The 20,923-nt window shown below is 44.7% G+C and overlaps 1 protein-coding gene across 2 annotated transcripts in view; it reads left to right on the plus strand.

Moving 5' to 3' along the window:
* The first annotated feature begins 1,847 nt into the window (after positions 1–1,847).
* LOC126237536 (thiamine transporter 1-like) overlaps positions 1,848–20,923 on the plus strand; it is a 713,275-nt gene continuing 694,199 nt past the window's right edge. The window contains exon 1 of one of the 2 annotated variants that reach the window (XM_049947721.1): positions 1,848–1,932. The gene's annotated coding sequence lies outside the window, so the exon portion shown is untranslated. The remainder of the gene's footprint in view (positions 1,933–20,923) is intronic. The other variant, XM_049947722.1, reaches the window with a different exon arrangement.

Below are 20,923 nucleotides of genomic sequence, written 5' to 3' on the forward strand. Positions count from 1 at the left end.
CCACTTACGAACCCAATCACGTTTCTTAATTTTTTTCTTCCTTATGCAGCGATTTCACGCAAAGAAGCATCATCTACTCCACAACTCGTGTAGCTGCCAAAGAGTTTAGACAAGAATGTATTGGAGTCACAAACGACGAAACTGAAGTGTACGCTGATGGCGGCGGGTCTAGAGACGTATACGAAACCGCTTACGAGCGAGCCGTCACGAGCGAGGGGCGCCGCAAGCCGGCGCCGTCGTGTAGACTCGGCCCACCTGTCGCGAGCCGCACCGCAGGCGCCGCCCAGCCGCCCAGCCGCCCAGCCGCCCAGCCGGCGCTCTCGCACCGTCACACACTGCGGACAGGTTTGCTATGTAACCCGGGATATCGGCGCAGAATCTGGTGATCGGGAAATTTACACCGACACCTCGCCGGCCAAATACTGGCAGTGAAAATTTTTTAAGCCAAAGTAATCGTACCGACTTACCCACGTGTCCAGCGTCAACGCACAAGCTCGCGTCTGCGACCTCTGAGAATGGTTGTCGAACTGATAGTTTAAAAAGAAGTTGTCGATTACTTAAGGAAATTGAAGAATTTTATTGAAATGAAAAATAGTTTAATAAATTTATAGGCTGAAGTGAGGAACTCAGTCGAGCTGAAGAAATCGTGACTCGGTTTCGGGTAAATTGTAAATTTAGATAAAAGATTGCAGTAGGAGAAAGTTAGCTGTTGTCAAAAGAGGTTTGAATCTGTTTAACTTTATAAGTTATTCGACCCGACATTAAGTTTTCCTGCTCTGCGATTGTGAACCTAATGTTACAAGTCTGAGATGTGTTTTGTTAACAAAGAGGCAATACGTTAGATTAGAGTTTTAATTCGTTTGGCAATAAAGTGAAGTTATAATATTGTCGAATAACGAAATATTTGATTTTGCATTTGGATACTGCACATATTCTTAAGAATAAATGCTATACTTTTTCAAGAACAGCTTTCTTGCCTAATGTTTAGACAAAATACGAGTACTACTTCTAAGGAGGCCTCTCAAAAGCAAACAATTAAAAACGAAATAAATGCATATTCAAAATAAATGAGAAACGTGAGCCACTTTAGTGTCCTCTTTAACCAATTGGACCCCTCCATTTCACTCAATCCTGGATACTTCCTCGACATCACCCACGACTTTGCGACGCCGAACTTGTGAAGCAGGTAACCTCATCTCGTACGTTACTACCTTCCGGACGCTTTAATCGCAGTTATGCTGTCGTACGACATTTAATTGCAACAAATCGTACTAAGAAAAGTTTTTTTTGACGGATCTTCAATACGTCTTTGACTCGAAACGGCATACTTTGAGAACAGCAAGCTACAAATCAAAAATTCCTTAATCACGAATATGACATTTCATCACAACAAATCGTACCAATAAATGACAAGTTTTCAAGAGATCTATTTGTCGGCGCCCTGAAACGGTATATATTCGTAGGAAGTAAGTTAGAATATAAAACGCTGCAAATATGGGTTCCATGTAAGTGCCAATACGGCTGCGGCGTCTCCCGACTTTGTACTTAAAAGTGGCTTTCTTCTGTTTCATCGGTCTACGTCCCGACGCACGTTCAGAACTCGTACGGTGCTCGGTGTCGCAGTGCACGATCGGAATGACTCCCCTTCATTTTCTTTCCTCGGCACGACGTCAGAAACTCGGCGCGCTACGTCGGCGTCGGGAGGCACGGCGCGGCGCACGCGGCCGGCTGGCTGGCTGGCTGCTGACGCAACGGGGGGCCGCCGCTGCGAGCACCCCCCCCCCCTTCCCCCCTCGACGACGCTGTACCACGCGTCGGCCTCCGGCCTCCGGCGTCGGCCACGAGTCCCGGCCGCGCCGCGCACGCCGCCGCACGCACCTCGCCTCGCTCCGTCTCCACGCCGACGTCGACGCTACGAGCGGGCCACATCCAGTAAGTGCGACTGTTACGTCTTTACGAGGCGTACCTATCGGATTTTTCGTACTACTCGTTTATTGTTGTTAAAAATATTCCCCCGGAAAACATCGACACTTTTATACGCGTCGGAACCAATCCGTGACATATTTACTTCACTGTGACGCTGGTAGACCAAGCTGTTACACGAGAAAAGTTATTACAGAAGGACTCCGAAGCTCCTCACGAAACTCGCTATCGAAGCGTTCTTCGGTTTGACGGAAAGAAGGAACGAGAAATCGTCAGGTGGTGAGTCAGGGCAATTGTGCGGGCAGGACTGTCAGACACACTACACGGGGTGATGCAGCTGAGACTCGCTACCCCACACCTATCCAGAATGAATAAAGCAGACAGTATAAGCGAATTTCCTCGCATTCGCAAGTAATTTTTATCGTTCGTAGTCGCCGAAATACGACACCGACTTCGTTTCCCCCCCTTTTTTTATTTTCTAGCAGAATTATATACTTTTTCTGTGGGATTTGAAAGAAGCTTCTAAGGAAGTTTCGACGACATAACATGTACTGAACTCGATCAAACAGGCTTTCACTCACAGTAATGTGAGCACGTTAAGAAGCCCGAGCAACCGCGGACTGCTGTGAGGCGTGCAGGTTCCAGAAAGCAGCGACAGGGACGTGCGACCGTGCCCACTCCTCTGCCGCGGAGAGTCCGATAGTGCTCGTCCCACAGATCCTCGACTGTGTTTATATCGGGGGAGTTTGGCGTTCAGGGGGGCACCGTAAACTCGTCCTGCTCCCCTTCGAACCACGAACGTGCGCAGCAAGCTGTATGACAAGTGGCGCCTAGGAGTAGACACGGTCCCAGAGGTTAGCTGCATACTCGTGTCCACCCACCGTGCCTCCCAGACTGACGACGTCACCCGGGCAGTGCCACGAAATCGTTCCCCAGACCGTAAAGCACGCATCTGTCTAATGTAACGTAAGACTCGATTCGTCTGAAACGACCACCTGTCTCCAGCTGTGGTACTGGCGTGGAAACTCCGGCCTTCGCGGGTGCACGAACCGGGCGCCTGCTGCGGTGACCTGTACACTGCAATTTTGTCTAAACGATCACCGAGGAAAACTGTTAGTCGCCTCTTCATTCATCTGGGAAGTCGGCTGCTGGACTGCTGCTATGATAATATACACTCCAGCAATCACCGTCTCGGTATTTATCCGGACAGAAAACCACCTCATTCAGAGGTAATGCCGTACCTCAATTCATAAAGCAAGTATATCTTTTAACAAGGACACTTGTGTTCACCTGTAGAACCGAGACCATGTGTGACAGTAACATACAGTAGATGTTGTGATCCGGTTTTTTAAAATCTGGCCAATTACGACTCTCTTTCTAAGACACAGTGGTAACATTCGCAAGAAAAACTTGTGAGACATGTCCACTCATCGCTGATTTTCTCTCAGTATTATTGTGCATCGCCTGGAATCGCTTATTAGCCAAGTATTATATTTAGTAGTAGTAGGGGATGTGTGATAGGTGCACCTTGAGCATCATGTTTATAAAGTATGTGTTTGTGTTCCGACATGCGCAAAGGAGATGACTGTGGAATACTGTATCAGAGGGAAGAGTATGTCAAGTCATAAGAATGGTACAGATATTTCTATTTCCAGAACCACAACTGTCAACCAGGTGTATTTCCGAGACTTCACGCATTGTCAAATGTCGTTCAGTTGAGACCGCAATTGTAACATTTAGTTGTAAGTACAGGGATATATATATATATATATATATATATATATATATATATATATATATGTGTGTGTGTGTGTGTGTGACCGATTTCTTAGGATGATGATTCTACCTATGTGTGCTCGGTATGCAGCGGAGATGACGGGAATGATTCACATTTCCCATTAACTGTAGGAGCTGTCTGAATGAAGAGGCCTGTTGGAGTGTAGGAATGTAGATGAAGTAACTGTGTTGTCCTTTAAACGACCAAACAGCGTACTAATACATAGTACGTGTTGGAAAGCTTTCGTGATCACGTGGAAACCTGATGAGATTGAATATGGAGGTGCCTTTGCGCTGGACCGTTATCCTCTCCCATGTAAATTGTTCAGATGACTGCTTTCGCACGTTTCGCGCCTTTATTTAGTTGAGAGAAGCTCGATTGTAGTGAGGGCATCTAGTGTGTGGAAGACAAGTTTGCCGGTCCTCTAGGCATGAGAAACATCTTAGTTGACCTTGTAAATTATAGGGTGATTTGGAATCTGCTACATCACTGACATCAGTGTTCGCTAGTGGAAATATTAGTTTTCTTTAATTTTTTTGGAGTTTCCCCATGTCTTCACAGATGGGCTAAGCGCTAAAGTTTCAGGTATGTAGAGAAATAATTTCCAGTCTGTATCTTCGGCATTATGTTGTGCGAGCGATCAGTAGGCTATTAGTGTGTGCAAACCATGCGAAAATACATGTGTTCTTGTAATCCCAGAGTCTGGAGATGGGTGTAGAAAAGCAAGCAAGCATGCAGGTCCAGACCAGAAACAGTAACGCATTTGTGCTGAGGGGAAGCGAGAGCGAATTTGTAGAACAGTTCTGAGCATGACATCGAACTGCTGAGGGTGCTCTGGTCATGTGTTAGGGGTGGATGCTCGCCCGACCTTGCAGTAAATATCTAGTGCTGCGAGTATATATACCGTGCTGTCTGTCTTGGCGGTATATGTACGAATGATGTAAAAGGGCTGACTTTGTATGGCACAGGATAGAAATTGTATGCTTACTACATCGACACAGTACACGGTGATATAGTGATGGGTCGGAGATCGGTTTCACATTCTAATATTCGAGCTCCTGTCCTCGGTGGGAGAGCAGTGTATTTGAGTACGAGTCTTTCCGTATTTGGCACTATGTAGGGCATTTTGCAGGGTTTGGTTGTCGGTGTAATATGGCGGCCAGTGTAAAATAGTTTTTTGCTGCTGGAAGTCTCGTCTGCACAAGGGAAAAAGACGGACGGTGTTTCAAAACTGGCGGCGTCAGTAATTCGGCGGGTAAAGTCGATAAGAGCGAATCATAATGCTCGATTTATTCACAAGACATTCTTTTGTGCTGGGATATAGGAGTCTCTACACAGTGGTGGGAACGTTTGTGTATGTGTTGAAAGCAGGAGGATAAGACGTGATGGTCGGGATGCCATCTTAGGACCGCTAGCATGTTATTCTGTGCTATTTTCGTAAACAGGTTCAGTTAGGGCAAGAATTTCCGTGTATACAAGATGAGACGTCATGAAAGCGAGCGTTAACTATTTCTGGCACACTATTCAATTTCTGAGAGGTCTCCTCCGTTCAGATTTTGCATAGCCACATGACATCAATATAAGATTGAGAACCTCGTTAGATGCACTTGCGACGGTTTGTAGCTACGTGCATGCAATTCGAGGCATTGTGTCTGTCACACTGGGCAGTTAAGCATGGTTACAGGCATCACGCATGTTGCACTAGGAACAATGCACCCTGTGCTATTCAGTGACGACAGTTTCCCTAGGTATTGCATCAGCAATGGTAAAACAGACATGCTGCCCAGAGGTGTCTCGCATATGGGACTGGCGTGAGCACACATTGGAGCTCTGTGACATTAGTATAACAGTTGAGGAATTGTATCTGTATACTCGAAAATAGAAGCAACTTTCACCCAGTCGCTGTAGGTAGCAGTGGTGTGAGAGTGATGGCTTGCACTGGCTTGCATCCAACGGTCGTTCCAATCAGGTCGGGTCAGCAACAGTGCCTAGGTGAACACGTATTTCGAGACGAATTTCTCAGGTACCAAGTGTGAAAGGGATGTCGCCGCCTCATGCTTGTGGGACCCAACCGGGCACCTTTGCATGGATTGACAGCTGATGACTGCTTCACTTCGCAGGGCCTTCCGCTAGCCTCCTGTGAGGTCCAGTGGACAGGGGGTGGCAGGCGGTGCTTGCGCACATTGATTGCGTGTCTGTTGCAGTATTTTGCAAGTAGGTCTGTAGGCTGTGGTATGCGTTATTTGGACAGTTTACGAGTTGATTTTGTGTCTACACATCTGTGTACTGCATTATTTCGGAGGAGATTGCATGTCTGTACTGAAATTACGTCGGTAATTTAGGAGTTGTTTGCGTGTCTGCAGAGTGTTATTTAGGAGTAGCTTACAGGTCTGTGGTCTGTGTGGTGTGACCTGAAGCATGTCAAGGCGAGAGTTCTGTATCAGTGTGATATATATTCTCCACCCCTAAATAAATTGTTCCAAAATAAATAAAGCACTCTTCTTCCTTACTCTCTCCAGCAGCCCAGCGCAGGCTGAGTCATTTTCGCGCCATTTCCCCCTCCAGACTACCATCTTGGATTATGTCACAGAATGGATGACAGCACCCTCTGGTGGCAGTACTGTGTATTAGGTCAGTTGGACTCTAGATCTCATGGTGGAGACACTGCCTGCAAAATAAAGACTTACTTCCAGCACAGGCAGAGTCCTTTTCCCGCCCTTTTCTCCCACACCACACCACAATCTTGGATTACATCACAGGATGGATGACAGCGCTCTCTGATGGTCGTACTATGTTCTAGACCCGGACATTGTGGCGAGCACACTGCTTCCCTCCATCTTGGATAACAATACTTGCATCAGCTGACATCATGGCGGCCATCTTGGATTACGTCACACAATGGATGACAGCACCCTCTGGTGAAGGTACTGTGTACTAGGTCAGTTGGAGTCTGGACCCCTTGGCGACCTTACTGGATGGTGATAGTGCCTCTAATTGTTTAAATAAAATAATGCACGCAAATAATAAAGACTTTTGTCAAGCACAGGTCGAGTCCTCTCGCCACCAATCCCTAGGAAGAGGTGGGTTAGTAGAAATAGCCCATTTGAGCTTCCTTTATCACCAAAATTCAAACTTGGCGCCAGTTCCTAGGAGGAGGTGGCGGTCAGATGACTTAGGTTAGTGGAGGTAGCCCAAGTGACCTATATTCTTGCGATTTCCTTAGGTTAGTAAGATAATCGTGGTGTGATGGATTATCATGTTGGAATTGGAACTCCATGCCATTTTTCTGGGGGAGGGGAGCGGAGGGGTCTTAGGTTAGTGGAGGTTGCCCAATTGGCCTATCTCCCCGCCAAAATCAGCCATCTTGGATGATGTCACGACCGCCATCTTGGATGATGTCATGCATTTTTGCCACGTCTACATCCCGCCATCTTGGATAACGTCATCGCCGCAATCTTGGGTACATGTGGCAACAATGCAGAGTGGCTCCGAACGAACTTTGCCCCAATATTAATGTTGTGTGGGATGTTGGTAAGAACATCCCAACTCCGTGCTTCCAATTCAGCCAGTGCTCCATGTTTCGTCCAGTACACCTCCTCTTTTGACCAGATGCAGGGTGTTGGGTCTGGACTTCTTGCAGGCCATTCGTGAGGTCCACGTCTACCCAGTCAATGTCACAGAAATTTCTTATCCAACCAGTTCCGTACGACACTTGCGAAGTGAGGCATGTGTCAGCATTCATGCACACAGTATTGTCAGTATTTTCCCATACAGATACCAGGGGTCAAACGTAATCCTGAAGCATCTGAAGGTAGCTTCCCCGTTCATTGTGTCACGCAGGAGATATTGGCCGATGACATTTGTAGCTGTTATTCCGCAGCACATTGTCACTTTTCGATGAGAGTGCGTCTTGTCCACCCGTAACTCCAGGACACTGCTCGGCCCAGTAATGGCAAGTGTGCCGACTGACGAAACCTCTGACACGGAATACGGCCTCATCACTCCAGAGGATGTTGTGGAACAACATGTAATGGGGTTTCCATCCTTCTTTATGCAACACTTGACGCACAGCGTGCCTTGTGAGACCGCTCTCACGAGCTGCCTGGCGTGTTGATTTCCCTGGACTACGATTGAACAGATCTTTACAATCGCCACATTCTCAAGTCACCGAGACGTGGATGGACGACCTGCTTTTGTTGCATCCTTTACCGAACCTGTGGTCATTAGCTTCGTGTGACAATTCTCTGTTGTCTCCGGACAAATTGTGGCATTACTTCCATTCATCGTACGCCACCTTCTCTGCACAAGAACGATCGAATTCCACACCACGTAGCGTGAAGAAATCTGTGCTCGATAGACCATTTTTATTGCTGCTGGGTGTACTGCCTCTCGTGGCCTCCGTCGGTACTACACGACACGAGAAATCACTACCGTATTTAATGTTTGCGTTATTTCAAATATTATTCAATGAATATTAAAACCTTAACAGCCATTTAGTGATACCTAGTTACTTCCCGCCCACCCTGTATTTAGTCTTTCTGGATATATTCGGGGTAGCGTGTCTTAGCTGCCTCACCCTGTATAATTCCATGTCTTTTTCAGTCAGCTAATCAACTGTTTGATGTGCTGTGAGGCACGATTTTCGATTGGTTTCCCTGATTTCACCGATGACACGTGCAAACAAAATGTTAGCGACCATTTGGACATGACAGTTCTTCGTTCCTGTTAGGGAACGGCCACTACATGTTAACAGTAACCAAAGTAACGAGCTACTGCTGGAAATATTTGGTGAACGAAGCGCTTTGGCTGGTTTCGGTCCCTCTCAGAACAACCAAAAGTTTGCTGACTGCTGCTTAGTTTCCGGCTCTTACGAATGTATCCACATTTCAACGCCTTTCACAATGGCGTTAACGGATTTTTCATCTGCTCGACCCCAGTCTCGCAGAATTTTCTTACATTAGCTGACACAAGCCTGTTTTCCACCTTCGGTCAGTTATGCAGAGTACATTTGGTTCTTGGCTCTGACTTCCGATAATTTTTATTTCCTGACTTTTCTTGTTGAATTTTTCTATTTAGTAGGAGTTGGTGGGCAATTTGATTGCATGTTACTATAGAAAGTTGTTTAACTATCCTAGGGTCACCGTTAAGTTTATTTTCTAGGTTCCAGGCCACTTTGCTGCTGTGGGTCACATCCATCCTTTCCAGAGTTTCCTTCCATTTTCTTTGTACCGACTCATTAATCATCGTATAACCGTAATGTGCCGAACGTTACATCTATCGAACTATGTCCACAAGTTGGAAGAAAGCACAGGTCCCATCCACCGACATACACGGTAGAAAAAGTGAGTCATAAAACCGCCGTCACACGTCATCGACGTGCATCGGTTGTAGAATCTAAGAACGTAATCTCAGTCCTAACATGATGAGGTAATGACAGTCTCCGTGCCCACCAGCAAGGATACCGGAAATATCAGTCAGCTAGCCTAGCACTTATCTCTCATGACATCCAGGGCATGCACTGAGGCAGTCAGATATATGGAGTATTTCTTCATATCCGAGAAGCATTTGACTCGGTATTACACCAACATTTATTTAGACGCGCAAGTCGCCGAAGTGGCGTGAAAATGGTTCAAATGGCTCTGCGCACTATGGGACTCAACATCTTAGGTCATAAGTCCCCTAGAACTTAGAACTACTTAAACCTAACTAACCTAAGGACATCACACACACCCATACCCGAGGCAGGATTCGAACCTGAGACCGTAGCCGTCCCGCGGTTCCGGACTGCAGCGCCAGAACCGCACGGCCCCGCGGCCGGCAAGTGGCGTGAAATCGAAAGACTTGCACCCGGCGAGCGGTCTACCTGACGGGAGACCCTAGTCACACGACTAACACTTTTTAACGCAAGTGCTATCATATAGAGTATCAAATAAAACTTGTGACTGGATTGAGGATCTTTGGCAGCGAGAACGCAGAAAGTTATCTTGGATCGAGAATCATCGATAGATGTACGAGTACCTTCAGGTATTCCCTAGGCCTAGGGGCCACGCGGTATGAGGCGCCATGTCACGGATTGCGCGGCCCCTACCGTCGGGAGTTCGAGTCCTCCCTCGGACATGGGTATGTGTGTTGTCCTTTGCGTAATTTAAGTAGCGTGTAAGTCTAGGAATAGATGACCTCAGCAGTTTGGTCCCTTAGGAATTCACACGCATTTTATTTCGTAGCGAAATGTGTTGAGACACTTGCTGTTAACGTAAACGACCTCGCAGACTGTATTAGCAGCAACCTCACACGGATCGCAGGTGTGCAGTTATCTATAACGAAGTTGTATCTCAGTAAGATACTGATAAGATTGCAAAGTGTGGCAAAGATTAGCAACTCTCTGCACATGTTCAGAGTGTATAATTATTCATTTCATAAGACACAGAACTGTCATATCCTATGACTACAACATTAACGCCGAGTTATAACAATTTTGGGGAAATGAAAGGAAACACAATGACCACATAGGGTCAATCGTAGTTAAAGTAGATTTCGGTTCATTAGTAGGATTCTGGGAAATCGCAGTCAGTCTAAAAAGAAGCTTGCTTACAAAACACTCGTGCAACCAATTCTAGAATATTTGTGAACTGTGTGGGACTCATATCGAATAGGACTAATAAAAATGTACAAAGATGAACAGCACAAATGGTCACAGGTGAGTTTGACCCGTGGAGGTGTGTCAAGTAGATGTTGAAACAGTCGAACTGGCAGTTTTTCGTCATCCACGTTTACGGTGAAAAACTACCCCCGCACGACAGCATAACAACGCGGCCGTCAGAGTGCCGGCCGGAGCCCGGCCCCAAGAAGTGCGGCGCGGTTTGTGCTGGCGAGGTCGCTGCCTCCAAAGACGTCGTAGGTACGACGAGAGTGTCGCGGCCCCTGTCGGCACGAAAACAGACACGGGGGTGGGACGTTGGCCCAATTGTTTAGAAGAATACTTCGACCAAGAGCTTTTAACTAGATTTCGTCTGTCGGCAGTCTGTTCGGTCTCGAAATGAGAAACTGGAGAACATGTATGACAATGAAAGTGAATCTGCAGATTTTTTTCTCACCATTGTTAACTGTATCTGCAACATGTGGTGTTAAATGGCCATATGTTTTTCTTAATAGGTAATACAAAATTTCATCTCATTACTTTTTTTGAGAACCGAGAAAGCTTTATTTAGCAGATAAACTGAGCGTCATCTATTTACACTGAAAGAGACTCAAATATATCTGCTGCTGAAAATTTTGGTGTCCCTGTTTTATGACTGTAGCTGTTTTCTCACAGTTCCTCGTATTATTTCACAAAAACAATGCAAAATAGGCCTACCAATGCTGAACAAAAATTCCTCCCTCAGCATTTATAATTGGATATAACATACTAGCTCTTTTGATTGCCGCTCTCGTGCTAGTAGTAATTTCTAAAATACCCGCAGAACCAACAAATTAGTGGCACATAGCTAGCAGTACAGCTGACTGGATATTGGCACAGGCTGCATTGTTGCCAGATTTTCCTGTCCACCTCAGATTTTCCTAACCACCTCAGCCTATGATATCATCGATGACATCATTCACTCACGAAATGTGTTTGCAAATTGCCAATATGGTTATACATCAGCTACACGATTTACACGCCACATACGAAAGTTTGTGCCGGACAGGGATTCGAACATGGATTTCCTATTTGTCACGAGCAGCCACCTTATCTGAACACTCCTCCAGGACCGACTCAAACCTAGTGTCTACGTCCCATAATGGCCACACACAGATATTGTGATTCCTACATAGGGAGAGACATCGTTTTTCTCCTCAGATTCTCTCGCTTTGGCACGAAATACAATAGTACGGTGATTGTATTTAAAGTGTCTGTACAGCTCGATGCAATAGTCATTCAAACGTGCATGTGTAGTGTGCTCAGACAGCCAAAGTGGTTAAAGTGACCGCTTGCGAGAAGCGGGAAAGCCGGCTTCGTGTCCCGGTCTAGCACACATTTGCATACGAGTATGTTACTAATAAATCGTATAGCTGATGTATGACTGTATTTGCAGTTTGCGAATACAGTTCATAAGTTAACACAGCTGTCGATCGTCAGTAGTGTCTCTTCCTCCAGACATACGTGGCGCAGACAGCTGTCGACTGAGCACTTGGCGAAACCATTCAGCACGATGCCCAAGGCGAGGTCCGAGCCGAGGTATCTGCATTCAGCGTAAACACTGCTGCGCCAGGCTCACAGCAGCCAGCAGCTAAACACCTCCAGCGGCAGGAAGCTTGATGCGCACCCTACGTGGCAGGTTTCCGCACTATTCCGCGGTGCTGCCCACGCCAGCACATCTGCTACCATCGAGATGTTTACCAGTGAGGGTACTGAAGAGAGGAATCTCGTTATCCATTGAGTTTTGGGAAGCATTGCAAATAGCTGTTATCAAGTAATGAAGAAAACATTGCATATATGAGTAGCTGAGCGTGAAAGTGGTCGAAATAAGGTGGAAAAGCGTATAGAGTAGAATAAAACAACTAGCAAAGAACTGTAGTCCGAGTTAGTTGCAGTAAGTCACTCAAAACCAGACTGTGCCACACTTGGTAATGCACAGTAGAGCCAGCCCAGTACATCGTCAGTAAAACCTGCTGTGAAATGAATGAGATCTCATAACTCGAGGCTGTAAGAAAGATGAATGGAGAGGTGAAACGAGGGCCGCTTGAGCTGCTTTGATCACAAGTTGAAGCAGATTCCGATCCTGAACCAAGAGATGAGCGATGTAGAGCGGTGGAAAGGGCGTTTTGAGGAGAGCATGCATAATGAGGAAAGTCTAGAAAGCAAAGAAACAGTGCTAACCAAACAAACCAATTCTCAAAACACTGGTCACAGCTGTCATGTAACAATAGAAAATTTGTTGCCAGCCTGTACAGTTAAAAGTGAGAGTGTTAGGATAACAATAGAGGATGAGGTATATAGGGAAAAGAGTCACTGAAGCCGCTTGTACTCGGCGTATTGAGATACAGGAAGCTGGAATGGAACTTTAACTTGATGTAAGTACAACCTATCTGGCTGTTATAAGTGAGGATATGTCAGACGGTATATTACCAGTTAGTGTGTGTGAGTCGAGTGGTGTTACCGCTGTTCGAGGGAAGATCATGTTTGTATCTACTGACCAAATCTTGTGTGTTGAAACAGATTTGGAAGTTGGATCAAATGTGGATTCATTACTCAAGTTTCTACATCTACATCTACATTTATACTCTGCAAGCCACCCATCGGTGTGTGGCGGAGGGCACTTTACGTGCCACTGTCATTGCCTCCCTTTCCTGTTCCAGTCGCGTATGGTTCACGGGAAGAACGACTGTCTGAAAGCCTCCGTGTGCGTTCGAATCTCTCTAATTTTACATTCGTGATCTCCTCGGGAGGTATAAGTAGGGGGAAACAATATATTCGATACCTCATCCAGAAACCTTCCCTCTCGAAACCTGGACGGCAAGCTACACCGCGATGCAGAGCGCCTCTCTTGCAGAGTTTGCCACTTGAGTTTGCTAAACATCTCCGTAACACTATCACGCTTACCAAATAACCCTGTGACGAAATGTGCCGCTCTTCTTTGGATCTTCTCTATCTCCTCTGTCAACCTGACCTGGTACGGATCCCACACTGACGAGCAATACTCAAGTATAGGTCGAACGAGTGTTTTGTAAGCCACCTCCTTTGTTGATGGACTACATTTCCTAAGGACTCTCCCAATGAATCTCAACCTGGCACCCGCCTTACCAACAATTAATTTTATATGATCATTCCACTTCAAATCGTTCCGTACGCATACTACCAGATATTTTGCAGAAGTAACTGCTACCAGTGTTTGTTTCGCTATCATATAATCATACAATAAAGGATCCTTCTTATATGTATTCGCAATACATTACATTTCTCTACGTTAAGGGTCAGTTGCCACTCCTTGCACCAAGTGCCTATCCGCTGCAGATCTTCCTGCATTTCGCTGCAATTTTCTAATGCTGCAACTTCTCTGTGTACTACAGCATCATCCGCGAAAAGCCGCATGGAACTTCCGACACTATCTACTCGGTCATTTATATATATTTTGAAAAGCAATGGTCCCATAACACTCCCCTGTGGCACGCCAGAGGTCACTTTAACGTCTGTAGACGTCTCTCCATTGAGAACAACATGCTATGTCCTGTTTGCTAAACACTCTTAATCCAGCCACACAGCTGGTCAGATTTTCCGTAGGCTCTTACTTTGTTTATCAGGCGACAGTGCGAAACTGTATCGAACGCCTTCCGGAAGTCAAGGAAAATGGCATCTACCTGGGAGCCTGTATCTAATATTTTCTGGGTCTCATGAACAAATAAAGCGAGTTGGGTCTCAAACGATCGCTGTTTCCGGAATCCATGTTGATTCCCACAGAGTAGATTCTGGGTTTCCGGAAAAGACATGATACGCGAGCAAAAAACATGTTCTAAAATTCTACAACAATGTCATATAGTTTTGCGCATCTGCTCGGCGACCTTTCTTGAAAACTGGGACTACCTGTGCTCTTTTCCAATCATTTGGAACCTTCCGTTCCTCTAGAGACTTGCGGTACACGGCTGTTAGAAGGGGGGCAAGTTCTTTCGCGTACTCTGTGTAGAATCGAATTGGTATCCCGCATGTCCAGTGGACTTTCCTCTGTTGAGTGATTTCAGTTGCTTTTCTATTCCTTGGACACTTATTTCGATGTCAGCCATTTTTTCGTTCGTGTCGATTCATTCAAGATAAATGTTGAGCATGGCGTATGTTCTGACGTGACCATGGAGCATGGCACGAGTAATATGGGAGAATGTAAAGCAGCTGTAAGTATGGTAACAGAAGTAGTTGAAGTCTTTCCTGTGGTGATTGTAAAACTCCAGGCACGACAGTAATTCGTGCCAGCGATTTGCGCCATTCAGGTGAGTATGCCAATCCAGAGAGGCTTGTTCATACGCAAATTCCGAGAATGTTTGGTGCCATAATGTCGCAGAATGAATTCTGTGCGTGGGGTAGACTTGTTGATTAAGCAAGGAGAGGAGCGAACCGCAAATGGTCACATAAACATGCCAAGACAAAGAAGCGAAAGGAATGATCACACTGCGCAGTTAAACTTAGACGAGGTTTTCGTAGAAAGAGTGAAATCAAACAGCTGGTGTGTCGGACAACAAGCAGTGTAGGTTCAATGCTCGGCATCTCTGCTGCGGGAAGATACAGTTTGTCCGCACAAGAGTTAATTACATACCGAGGGATTGACAACCACGGGATAGTATTCGAGAATTAAAACATTTGCACCACAGACCAGATTATGGCAGTAAATCTGGCCCTGCAAAATGTCAAATTGTCTACAAGGAAAAGGAACGGGCTTGCCGATAGGAAAGCAAGTCCCATGTTGGTCAGAAGGTCTTAATGAAAGCCCACAGGCTCTTGAATAAAGGAAAAAAAAACACTATTTCATAAATTCTTCTCAGTATACAACGGGTCACTCGAAATTCGAAAGATTTTAGATGCAACTGCAGTTAAACTGGAGTCCGCAAAGTCGACGAAGTTGTAAAGCATACATCAGAAATATGAGATGAGTACCGGTACCAGATGTGTGCGTTGTTTTGATGGCAATATGAGATATTTGATGGATTTCACAAGAGAGATTAAGTTCCATGAGAGAATAAAATGGGGAGTCAAAATGTACTTTGCAGTCATTGGAAACACGAAAAGATTTTTTCTGAGTCTAACGTATTGTCGGGTATCGGAATTTTTTTGTTTTAAATTATCCTTAGTTTGGGGAAAGAGTTGTGTGGTGAGGCGATAGGTATTAATGTGCTCGCCAGATGAGCAAGCACATGTACCATGTTGAGAGCAAAGAATAGGAGGAAGAGTTATTTATGTCTACGCTAAATGAGCGTCTGGACCATAGTGTGTACAGAGGATAGTGGAATTGAGAAAATTAGCGAAGTTCATCGACAGGTCTAGGGCCTATGTTATAGATACATGGGGAGGTTTTTTATATTTGTGTTAGGGAGCATGGAATGCACTAAAATATAAGTTTTTGTAAGCAAGTTTTCTTGTCTTTGCATATCATAGGATCTGAGATCCATAGCTAGGAATATGGCGACCAACACCATATCACTTCTTTCTCAGGCTTGGTGCAGTGGACGCCTTTCTCAGTTTAGAGCAGTACACTTCGATTCTAGACTTAGAGCACAGTTTTCTCTTGGAGAGGAGACACAGAAGGACTCAATGCAGCAGCAAGCAGAATTCCAACTTTGTAAGACGGCCTGAGTTTTGTCTTACAGGTTCCAATAGTAGCCACCTACACCATCTAGATTTATCGCGAGAATATCGAGCGAATTGACTGGTTAGGAAGACGTGAAGTCAGGCATATTCTGATACTTAGTTGAGTTGATGAAGGCTCATCAAAGACCGAGCACAATCTTATTGTCACTGCATGTCTACCGCAGCTACGTTTCACACAATTAAGAATGTAGGATGTTGATTGCTCTCTATCCTCATCTCCACTTTTTAGATCTTTGCCAAGTTAATTGATTCCAGTGGATCTCAGTAACATGTTATTCATATATGTTTCTTTCATCATGTGCTGCATTAAATCTTACGTTATGCCACTGATTGTCCTGTGCACATGGAATATGATTGGAAGATATTTTGGATGTATTTGTGCCAAAATTTTAATTTAGTAGTTAGTAAATCACTTATCCACACAGTACACTTCAGTGATTTTGTGAATTTCAACACTCAGGACTCACCTACCAGCTCCAGCCTTTTCATATCGATAAACCCATTGCGCAACAGTTATTCATTTAGTGGTGCTGAATTTATAAGAGTGCAAACGGCCACTGAGAAGCCAAGCTGAAGCAGATCCAATATATTCTAGAGAGAAATGCATCGAGGGCTCAGTTGGCTTTCGCACCTTTTATTATAATTTACTTGTGTTACATCTTTCACCAAATCCAAAATCGAATTTATCTAAGTATCCTCTATAGCAGGATATCTATTACTAAACAGTTTTCGTTAACTGGCTTCTTCAGTATTTGTTTTTGTCGCGTGAGGTGATATGTCGAACAGTTTAATTCCTTCATAAATAATACTATTTTGAGTTATTTTTAACTACCTTTTCAAATTTCATTTTAGTGGTCTATTTATCCACATTGGTCAATTAATTGTACATTTTTTCCGTCTGTAAAGAACGCTATTTTTATTTTATGTTTACTCTTCCTTGGTAAAAATAACTTCATTCTATACGTATTCTATGGTTTTGGACAGAGCTGATTCTCCATTAATTATCAGCATTAGTTGTCCATCTCTAATTGATAAATGTAGAGTACGCACACGGTGCAGTTAAAATCCCCTATGTTTTTAACTGATCTTTATATTTATAGTTAGTGCAGTTACTACTTTTTGGTTATTATTCTTATGAACCTCCTCTGAAAACATTACTCGTATTTACTGCATGTGCATTTGTTTCCCACAAAGAACTGAATGTACTTCTGAGTAATGTTTAACTACAAGGCGACAGTTGTTAGAGCTCCCACAAAATAAGGTGACCTGTGAACACAAACTCGTTCTCGTCCCGAGTGCTGGGCGAGTCCAAACCACTGTTCTGAAGTGGTGGCCGCCTCATTTGACTGGCATCTACCAACCTGCACACTCACAAGGGAACCTCCCCATCGCACCCCCCTCAGATTTAGTTATAAGTTGGCACAGTCGATAGGCCTTGAAAAACTGAGCACAGATCAATCGAGAAAACAAGAAGAAGTTGTGTGGAACTATGAAAAAAATAAGCAAAATATACAAACTGAGTAGTCCATGCGCAACATAGGCAACTTTAAGGAAAGCCTAAGCAAAGGAACGTCGTGGTCCCGTGGTTAGCGTGCGCAGCTGCGGAGCAAGAGGTACTTGGTTCAAGTGTTCTCTCGAGTGAGAATTTTACTTTACTTTATTTTCGCAAAGTTATGATCTGTCCGTTCGTTCATTGACGTCTCTGTTCACTGTAAGAAGATAAGTGTCTGTGTTTTGCGACTGCACCGCAAAAACGTGCGATTAGTAGACGAAAGGACGTGCCTCTCCAATGGGAAACGAAAACATTTGGTCGCAAGGTCATAGGTCAATCGACTCCTCCACAGGAAAACACATCTGATGTATTCTATACGGCACTGGTGACTGTTTGTGCGTCACATGACAGGAATATGTTGTTGACCCACCTAACTTGTACAGTTGGCGAATGGGTAAAAAGATTCTTCTACCTTGCCCGATTTAGGTTTTCTTGTTTAGGTGTAGCGTCCCCATATTACGGCGCAGTTACCTCGCATCGAACGGACGGATAGTAATTGTCTGAAAATAAAAAATTAAAACTTATCACTCGAGGAAAGACTTGAACCAAGGACCTTTCGTTCCGCAGCTGCTCACGCTAACCACGGGACCACGGCGTTCCTAACCTCAGAGTTACCTTAATGTTGCTTATCTTACTCATGGACTACTCAGTTTGTATATTTTGCTTTTTTTTCATAGTTGCACATAACTTCTTCCTGTTTTCTCGATTGATCTGTGTTCAGTTTTTCAAGGCCTATCCACTGTGCCAACTTATAACTAAATCTGAGGGGGGTGCGATGGGGAGGTTCCCTTGTCAGTACATTGCAGCTACTCGGATAGCAGAGTACTTGTGGAGTGCACATGAGGGTTTCTTAGGCTAAGTGGCAGTTTGAGTAAAAACACTTCGACTGTCAGAATTTATCAGTAAACTGTCGAAGAAGTCCCAACGAAGTTCGCGAATTTACTGCCTTCCAGAAAAGCTCTCGCGCTCAAATTATTCTTGGGACCGACAGCTGGCTGAAACTGGAAGTGTAAAGTCCTGAGATATTTAGCGAGTAGTGGAACGTATGTAGGAAAGACAGAGGCCATAGGAGAGGGAGTGTTCATTGCATTTGTCAAAAAAATTGTCTCTATTGAGGTCGCAGTTGAGCTTGACAGTGAATTTATCTGATTGCATATAACTGGTTTAATACTGGATGTTTTTATTGGTACCCGATTCTGCTGTCACAGTTCTAGAGTCATTCAGAGAATGTCTATAGTCAGTAGCGCGTAAATACTAACTGGAGTATAGAGTGGGATATCTATGGATTATTGCAGGAGCTACAGACAGACAGTCATGCAAAGTACTTTTGCAACGTTTTCTGAAAACTGTCCTGAGCAGCTCGTTTGGTAGGCCACACGCAGTGGAAATATCTCAGACATGCAAATAGCTGCAAATAGACCGGTCCTTATCGAAACCGTCAGTATAGAAATGGAGATTAGCATTCATTATAACATTATAGCAACAATGGTTACGAAAGATAATAAATCAGTTAAGAAGGCTAGGAGAGTGTTCCCGCTAGAAAGAATAGATAAGCAGTGGTTAGCATCTCACTTAGACAGTGATCTGGCATCACTTACAGTAGTTCCAGTAAATGGACGTAGAGGAACTGTGGGCAAAGTTTGAGCAGATTGTAAACCGTGGTCCGGAGAATTATGCGCATAGTAAGAGAATTAAGGACGGAAAAGATCCACCACGGTTTAATAACGAGATTCGGAAAATGCTGAGGAAGCAGAGGCTGTTGCAGTCTCGGTTCAAAAGAGAACGCACAAATGACGACAAGGAAAACTTAGTACAGATTCGTGCGTCTGTGAAATGTTCTATGTACGAAACATACGTCTAATACCGGTACCACCGACATACCGTAGCAAAACATCTGGCAGAGGACCCGAGAAAATTCTGGTCTTATGTGAAATTGCTAAGCCCAAGTTTTAGATTTCATGTTCAAGACATCGTTCACGCAGAAGAATCGTGCAAACGTACCGTCGTTTGACGATCGAACAGACTCTCATATGGATGACATAGCAATAAGCATCCTTGGCGTACAGAAGCAATTGAAAGAGTTGAAGAAAAATAAGTCACCAGGTCCGGATGGAATCCATATCCGGTTTTCCAAAGAGTACTCTACTGCGTAAGCCCCTAGTTAGTTTGCATTTATTGTGAATCTCTAGTCCGGCACAAAGACCCAAGCCACTGGGAGAAAACGAAGGTGACTTCTCTGTATAAGAAGGCATAAGAATTTTCTCGGAGACTTAGAGATCAATTTCCCTAGTATCGGTTTGAACTATGGATACAGGCAAAATCTATATGTCTTGATTTCCGGAAAGCGTTCGACAAGGTGCCCTATTGCAGGCTGTAATCAAGGTACGAGCATATGGAATAGGTTCGCAGATATGTCAATGGCCTCAAGACTTGTTAAGTTACAGAACCCAGTTGTTGCCGTGGGCGGCGCGTGTTCATCACAGACAAGTGTATCTTCAGGAGTGTGACAGCACTGCTACTGTTCTCTACATACATAAATGATTTATCGGACAGGGTGGGCAGCAAAATGTAGAAAAATATGATTTAATGCGGATGAGTAGGGAAAACAAGCCCGAAATGTTCGGATACAGCATCAGTAATGTCCTGCTTGACACAATTGGTTCAATTGGCTCTGAGCACTATGGGACTTAACATCTGAGGTCATCAGTCCCCTAGAACTTAGAACTACTTAAACCTAACTAACCTAAGGACATCACACACATCCATGCCCGGGGCAGGATTCGAACCTGCGACCGTAGCGGTAGCGCGGTTCCAGACTGAAGCGCCTAGAACCGCTCGGCCACACCGGCCGGCCCTGCTTGACACAGTCACGTCGTTTAAATATCTGGGTGTTATGTTGCAGAGTGATATGAAATGAAACGAGCGTGAGAGGGTTGTGACAGAAAAGGCGAATGGTCGCTCTCGGTTTATTGGGAGAATCTAGGAATGTGTGGTTCATCTACAAAGCAGACCGCATATAGGGCGCCAGCGCGACCTATTCTTGAGTACTGCTCAAATGTTTGGGATCCTACCGGGTCTGATTAAAAGAAGACAACGAATGATTTGTCACTGGTAGGTTCGAACATCACGTAAGTGTTACGGAGTTGCTTTGGTAACTCAAATGAGAATCGCTGGACAGAAGGCGACGTTTTTTCGGAGAATACTATTGAGAAAATTCTGTTGCCTCTAAAACCACATCACGTAAGGACCACGAAGATATGATACGGGAAATTAGGAGGGATATAGATAATTATTTTTCCTTCGCTCTATTTGCGGGTGGAACAGGTAAGGGAGTGATTGGTAG

This window comes from Schistocerca nitens, chromosome 2 (genome assembly GCF_023898315.1).
Source record: "Schistocerca nitens isolate TAMUIC-IGC-003100 chromosome 2, iqSchNite1.1, whole genome shotgun sequence".
NCBI classification, from domain to species: Eukaryota; Metazoa; Arthropoda; class Insecta; order Orthoptera; family Acrididae; genus Schistocerca; species Schistocerca nitens.